Here is an 8,266-nt window from a genome sequence, read left to right as displayed (position 1 = left end):
GTATAGAATAATGTCTGAGTTATTTACTTGTACTGGATTGCCAACCACAGTCTGGGATAATAAATACACTGTTTCTTCATTTATTTACCAAAATATTCACTATATTAACATTTTATTTGGTATTTTAATACCGTGATGTAATATATATATATATATATATATATATATATATATATATATATATATATCTATATATATATATATATATATATATATATATATATATATATCATGGAAATATAGCCATTATATATCTCTGATGTCTAGGTATTTTTATTAGCTGCAAACAATAAAAAATGGTAACATCAAAGCTGCACTACAAAAAGACAAAGTGCCACTACTAAGCACTTGCATGTTTCACTCCAGGGTATGATCAGTAAAACTAAATCAGCTGCACGGGAACATAAAAGAGACACTTGCTATATTCACACGAGTAAATCACGCACCATACATCCGCTATTGACTTCTATGATAAGCAAATAATCACACAACTAAACAATCTGTTGCATTGTTCATTGAAGCAGAACATCTCTGCTTGGGGTAAAACCAATGTTTAAATCCAGAATTTCCTCAAACTGTGCCCAGCTTTTTTAGAAACAGAACAAGCAACATGACCTCACTGTTCCCTTATTCGTTGTACAAGCTGTATGCCATGTGCAGTGGCTGTTGGAAACACTAATGACACCTGCATGTAGCCTACTTTTCCCACTATGACAAGTCAAATTATCCACTGTGAAAAAGGCTTACAAAGCAGATATGCCTCAAAATCAAACTAGCAAGCACTTTCTGCTTTTGATATATTTTTTAAATAAAACACTGTTAAAACATATTTAGCACTGCAAATAAAGTTAATTGATTTTTTTTGTTAACTATTTAAGTGACTGGCATCCATGTCACACATGGGTTTAAGAAAACAAACGACAAACTTGCCGAAACACATCTAAACTTCGAAAAGTATTCGTAATGTACAGATTAAAAAAACATGATATGAAGCGAGAGAAAAAGCAACCGTGCTCTTTATCTTGCCAAAACAAACACCTTCTCATTAAAGAGCTAACTCAACATTATACCTTCAGACAACCAAAACAAATTAGGAGACAGTTTCTCCTGAGGTTGCTGTAAAGGGGCAGAGACAATGACATGTTTTCTCAACAAGATCCTCTCTGCAAATATATGAATAACTTCAGATTCTTCGCTTTCACAATCTACTGACAATCAAATTGAGGGATGGAAATTCCCAATTCGGGGCTGCAGCTAAGGCAAGCCAATGCATGCTCTTCAGGTGAATGAATTGGTCTTTTCTTCTGGTTTTGACATTTTCTTCAGGTGGTTAACAATATATGAGATGAATCCAGCATTCAAAACGATATATGCTCACAAAATCTGCTACTTGTCATTTCACTCCGATTTTAAGCTACTTTCACATGCATTCATGTCTCACTATTGTTGTGACAGGCTGCCTTCTGTCTTGTCGCAGCAATTTATTCATAGATGACTGGGCTGGTAGCTCGGGACAGTTCACGTCTGTATGTTGTTGTCAGAGCAACTTTGGTCTGAGGGGAAATTTTAGAGGAGCACTAACTAATTGAAGGATTGAAACAGAGTGGTAGAGGCCGGGTGGCATCACTCTCTTGGTGTGAGAGAAACAAAGAGCGGAGCCCTGAGGTAAACAGTGATGGTCCCAGTAGCTGGCCCAGACAGATGGCTCAAGTCAGAGGTGTTTAGATCGACTACGGTTGCTGGAGGCTGACAGACGGCAGCACAGAGCAGCGGGTCTGCCTGTTGGTTTTCTACCACGACAATTTAGTTAGTTGTTAAAAACGGATCATAAAAACACGAACATATGAACTTCAGTCACCAATTGAATTGAAACTGTGTTAATAGTAACAATAACAGTGCCAGACATAACAGTGCACATGGTGGCAGAGGCAAAATCTCTCAGAGAATTGTGCACAGCATTAAAAGAGCGTGTTTTCACCAGCAAATAAGCTCAAATTAAACAGTTCTTGACAGAATGTTAGTTGACTGATGAACCTTTAACTCTTACTCTGGGTGCTGACCAAAAACATTGCAGGTTAGAAAAAAACAGCAAAAATCAAAGAAATTATCGACACACTGTATTGATCTTAAGACACAAACCAAATTCATCTTTTCAGTGATCAGTGCTTAATTTTTGTTTAAAACAAAAATACAGAATAGATCAACACTGATAAGATTATAAGTTACAACAGAAATACGTGTGTATTGATCAGATCATTGTTTACAATAGCATGGCTAATGCTAGTAGTGGCTTCAAAAGACAGCTGTCTTTTGACATGAGGTAAGCTGTGCACCACTCACAGTCAAAACAATAAGTTAACAAAACTAAAAACTCAGCACTTGGAGTCTCTTGTTTACCTCTAATAGTCTTCAGTTAGATAGCAAAGTAGGAAGGACGCAACATGCTGTCAGTTTATTTTACTCCTGTTATGCTGGCATCACAACGGAAGGTACCCTGAGGGGGTTTCTATTTGTTTCTTATAATTGGAAACTACAATGTGTGTATCCTTGAAATCAAACAAAGCTGATGAAGAGATTTTCTAACTCAAGTGTTTATTTTTAGATACATGGAAACGTGTATCATTTCCCTCAGCATGATTGATTCTCATCTTTTAATATCACAATATTGCCAATTGAAGTATGTATGCATTACTATCCTCTGCAGTCAATTAGAAATAGTGTCACTCCACTCTAGTGCTTATGAAGCAAAATATTACTCTACAGTGACAGAAGTCAAATTATTATTATTTTCTGAGATCAAAATGTGTGTTCATGTAGTCATAAGTTAATAATCATGTTACCTTTATGTAACACAATACTTCCTGGAGATCATGACTCAAATGGTAAGTAATTATAGTTGCAATCTCAGTGTCAGATGTTAATTAATGTAAACTCTCATGGTGCAATAAGTTAAGATCTCTCTGTCTGACTTCCACTTGAATCTGTCTACAGTGTGAGTCCACTATCAGGTCTACTTCAATTGCCTTTCATGAAGGTAACGGCAATTAGTTTGAAGTTCTGACCTTGAAAAACCATTCATATTCTATCTTGAGATAACAAGATAATTAAGTCAAGATTGTGAGATTAGGAGTTGAAACGCATGTGGAACGATGGCTGCTGAGGTCAGATATTTGGCTGAAAGACTCGACCGTCAGCCAAATGCATGTTTAATGACCAACTTTTCACAATTTGTGATCTCACCAAAGATAATTTACACAACTCATGCCAATGTATTATCTCCCTGTAATGACCTACATTATAATAAGATGGAAATAAAGTTGCACAGTGAAGCTTAATTACCAAGATCACATTTTGAAGACATTACATTGAATAAAAAATTAAAAGAAATCATCAACCAAATGCAACCAGGGCTGCTTTGAGCTCAAGGAACCATCAACATATATGTGTAGGTATTGCACATCATCAACCCGTCACTTCAGGGCCAACACTGTGCAGTTTCTCAGACTGTTACACAGGCCTCCGCAAGCTGATTCATCTTCAGACTGGAAGTTTAGCCAGCATTTGTCGGGCTTCAGTGTGTAGAGTGTAAATTCAGCTCTGCAAGACTGCCAATTGTAATCAGTAATAACCAGACCTCCTGTTGTTCTCACAAAAGGGAGGAGGTGCTAATTGGTTTAGTGTAGGTTCAAAAAGATCCTTAAATTGATCGGGGGCACAGGATCCCAGGAGCCCCGGGTCGTGTGCGAACATGCCTGCTTTGTGTCTGTCTGTCTAATGTGCTTCCCTTTGACTGGCTGGAGTCCCGACGGCTATTTTTAGACTCATTCCCTTGATAATGTTATCCAAGTTCTTGATATGTCTGGACAAAGGCTTATGGGAAGAGATAGTTTGTATTGTCTGTAAATGTGGACAGCATGGGTTGAGCCCGCAGCCATATGCTTTTAATCACTTTAGTGCTGGACAATTGGTTTAACCTAAACACACACACACACACACACACACACACACACACACACAAACACATGCAGACAAAAGGGAGAGGCAATCTTCATGATTGTTATTTCTGACTTGTGAGATTTTGTGGGGAATAAAAAAAAGCACACACAAAACTCAGCAGGAAACACGTGCTTCAGCAAGATAAACAACCAACGCTGCATGGGGAGTCTGGTAGAAAGACCCATTCCAGGTGTGGCAGCTGTAATGTCACATGCATGTGGTGAGAAAGGCCACTTAAGTTCAACTTGTCCCCTCTGGTTGTTGAATTAGATACCCCAAATAACATCTGTCCAAAGGGCAGCCTGCATGTTGTGGTGAAGTGTTAGATGTTGTGATTTGCTTGTGTGTTGATGTCAATGCTCTTCGCAGATCAAATTTCAATCTGACAGAATAAGGAGCTAATTTGAATTCAAAAGAACAAAAGTGATATGAACATAACTAATTTGAATTTCACTTGATTTACTTAATCACATTCTGAACATATTAGAACACAGCTGGGGAGATGACAACAAATGAGGCAGCACTATTGTCAAAAAAAATAAAAAGAAAGCCATGACAATGGTCAATGTGAAGAAATCTATATACATAGAGAGAAATAATGTGCTTACATGTCAGTCAGACATCTCATTCCTGACTCAAAATCTGGATATTTTGACAACCTGTCATTTCTTAATATCTTTAAGGGCATAAACCCAATTGTTTTGGACATTTGATCCAACAGAAGAATTTTTAATCAATTTATCCAAATGAAATGGAATTTGTGAATTAAACCTTTTTCGGCGAAAATGCAGATATAAAAAAATATTTGATGAACTGGGAATTTTTTACAGGTATTAACAACTCCTAATGATAACGATATGGCCCATAACACGTTTAGCAACGAAAAAGACCTGAAGTCCGAGAGCTCCAGTCTGCCATTTAATAATTTAAGTGCAGAATTTCTTTCGGAAATGAGAGGAAAATAAATCGGCTTTTGAAAGCATGGAATTACATTATATGAAAAGAGCAGAAAATCAGAAAGTCCTTCATGCTTAATATTTATTTGGCAAATGTCTTTTTCCACCTCTACAGCAGAAAAAAATAACTGTGCATTTTACATTTTTTTATTTGTCTTTTCTTTTTTTGAACCGTGTGTTTTCACTTCAGACCTGTCTTCACATAATCATAAGTCAATATGTCAGTAAGACCGGGTGTCACGTCATTACGGCCGGGTGTCACCTGAGTTCAGCCGGGTGTCATGTTAGTACGGCCAGGTGTCATGTCAATAACTTATTTCTTAACTATAGTTTCATTGTTTGGCCACTCATGAAATCCCTTAAACACTGAACTTCAGACGCCAGGTTGACACCTGACCCCTGAAAATGATGAGGATGAGGAAGATGTACATGTAAGTGCATGAATCTGTTGCGCAAATCTGACCAATGGAAGAGAAGGTGGAGCCATGTTTTCTGAGTGGGGAGTCTGTGTGTGCAATTTACACAGTATATATGGGGCGATCTCGCGCTGTAAACCACAGGGATCAGAAGAGATCAAAGGGTTAATCGACTGTTAAGCCTCAATGATGTGGAGCTCAAACACTGGCAAGTCTTACGATCACAATCAGCACCTTCAGCATGCAAGCTTCTGCGACATCCTCTCTGGCAAGGTCACCGCTGACAGAACTCTGGATTGGTTGGTATTCCTGGTGTGTATCATGTATCAAATGAATAAAGCTTAAAAAGGTTTGTGAGTGAAAGTATGTCTCCGCCTCTTTAATTTCCTTTGATCTAACCACGAGACAGAAGATAAAAGCTCCTCTAGCTTCTTCCCCGCTATCAATGTTAATTGTCAGGTGGGTCTTTTACCACGAAACTGTTCCCAAGTATATCATTATAATTTTTAAAAAAACAACATATATTTAATAATACTATAATTAAAATGTGTTACAGTGTAATTCACCACAGTCCTTTTAATACCATACTCATATCATTACAATATTAATATTCTCACGTTGTTATATTGTATTACCTTGTATTATGTTATCCTGTGATTAGAGCCTTCTGGGAAATTTATTGAAAAATAAGTTGTTATCCCCTTTTTCTTTAAACTCTTGTCTTCTCCTATTGTACCATGCCACAGAAAACGTCTTCCTGAACCAGAGTGGTCCGTGACTAAAACGGGTAGCGGTCAAATTGAGCCGCTGTCGCAGAGATGGACGACAGAATGTATTCCATTTCAGGTGATTTCACACCTGCAGAAAGACACTGTGTGAACATTCTCCTAACAAGTCCTGGACTGCTTTATTTTATTTATTTTGTGGGGATTGGATTGGAAGATTGGAGGAAGCCCATCGACCAAATGTTTTCAGTTTTTTACTCTGAACTCACACTATCACTCCTCGGCTCCCACAATACAAAATAGCTCATTTCTAATTTCACATTACGCCTCAAGACCTTCACCCTAACTGCTGATATTATCTGTCTGCGCTGTTCCACTGTTACAGAGACCTTCACTGACTGTATCTGTAATATGAATGAATGGAGACAGCCTTATCCAGCCAGGATCAGAGAATGACAGCTTTCCTCTCTTATAGTCCAGATTGACTCTGGTTTTCTCGAGCTTCTCATGCACAGGGAGAGCAGTGATTCAAGCTGTTAGTGACCATGCTGAGTATTCACCTTTTTTAAACCGTATTCTCCATAATCCCCGAGTAAAAGCCTATGGAGCCCAAGACAGAAGTAATCTTTAATCCGCTCTGGGTTATCCTCTCTCGCACCACATCTCACACTGTTTAGCTGTTCGCACATGACGAGGTGTCACAGAATCACAGGAGAGTAGGAACGTCATCTCATTTATCCTGTACAGGTGTTTGGCCACATCTGCCAGCGGTCCCGAGAGTGGCTCTGGATTCTACTGCAGGGGGTGCTGCTGGACTCTTTCCACTGTCGCCTTGCAGATGTACAGGGATGTCTTCAGCGCTGGGCTCCTGCTCTGAAGCTGAGTCTGAAAGAGCTTCTATCTCTCGAGTATGGCTCCTCTTCCTCCCTTAGGGCAGCCACCCTGGCCTCTTCCTCGTAAAATTTTGTAAAGCGCTCATCACTCTGCCTCACCTTGTGTCGGGCCCGGACCTGAACGTGTCGAACCATAACTTCGCTTTTGTCCTATAAGAGCTTAAGGGATCACTGGAGCAGTGGGTCTGCATCTGTGGTCAATGTGTGTTTTTGAGAACGTCAGAAGCTCTCTGATCACTTCTTTGATGCCAAGTTTTAAGGTGCTTGTTCCTTTGAAAATCTTCCCAAATAGAGTGGACAATCATGTTATTTTTTTTTCTCCCTCTAACTGCTCTCCAGACAGTCCTCATCAGGTTGTGGCTACATGACAGAAGAACTTGAGACTCAAAGATTTGACAGCAGAGATTCTCGACAGGGAAGCCATTTTACTTCTGTGTGAAGCTGAAACACCGTGAACAAAAAGTACAGTCAGTATTTTTTATTCCACTCCAATGTTTTCACTTTTTTTCCTTTTTCTCACATTCAGAGTGGGGTATGTCAACAGGTCAAAGTGGTGGTGCTTTGGAAGATGTGTTTCATTTCAAAGTTTCGGTCATCGCTGAAAGTGAAATGTGGATTGATGATGTGCAGGGCTATAAAACTCACCCTGTCTCTGTTGTTACTTTATATATACGGCATATTAAGATATAACACGTTCCCAGAACTCTTTGCTTCCTCCAAGAACCAACATATTTAAATGTCTGTACTCATTCTCATATGTCTATTGGTAGGTATACACTTGAACTACCAATCTTGGAGATGCCATGGCAAAGTAGCTCTGCAGCTGTCGGCTGTGTTTTGTTTATGAAAATAATTGAGCTGGTTTAGTTGCTTAATGTCTGTATTTTATATTTCTTTTCCATGCAAAGTTTTGGTCTAAAATCGGCTGCACGTAAATCCTATTAATCAATATTACAAATTTGAAAACGGAAGATTTGGATTGTGTAAAGAACTTTTCATTATTTAATTAAGTTGTAATAATTAACAAATACGTGCAGATGACAAATGTGCATATTTTTTGCTTGAGATTTGAAACTCTTGAGCTTTTATAATTGACTTTATTTGTGCATTTGCAAGTGCAGAACTGATCGCTTATAAGAAAGTGAAACACATTACCATACTTACTGATATTTTTAACTGCAAACTCGATGGCTTTTAGAAAGTGAGAGTCCAAAGGGGATTTCTCCCAACCAAATTAATATATAATTACTCATCTTCAAAGATTAGAAAATGGTTTTATT

The sequence above is a fragment of the Clinocottus analis genome, unplaced genomic scaffold (genome assembly GCF_023055335.1).
Source record: "Clinocottus analis isolate CAN_PGR_092001 unplaced genomic scaffold, fCliAna1.0.p SCAF_10, whole genome shotgun sequence".
Classification (NCBI taxonomy): Eukaryota; Metazoa; Chordata; class Actinopteri; order Perciformes; family Cottidae; genus Clinocottus; species Clinocottus analis.
This window is presented reverse-complemented; position numbering follows the sequence as displayed.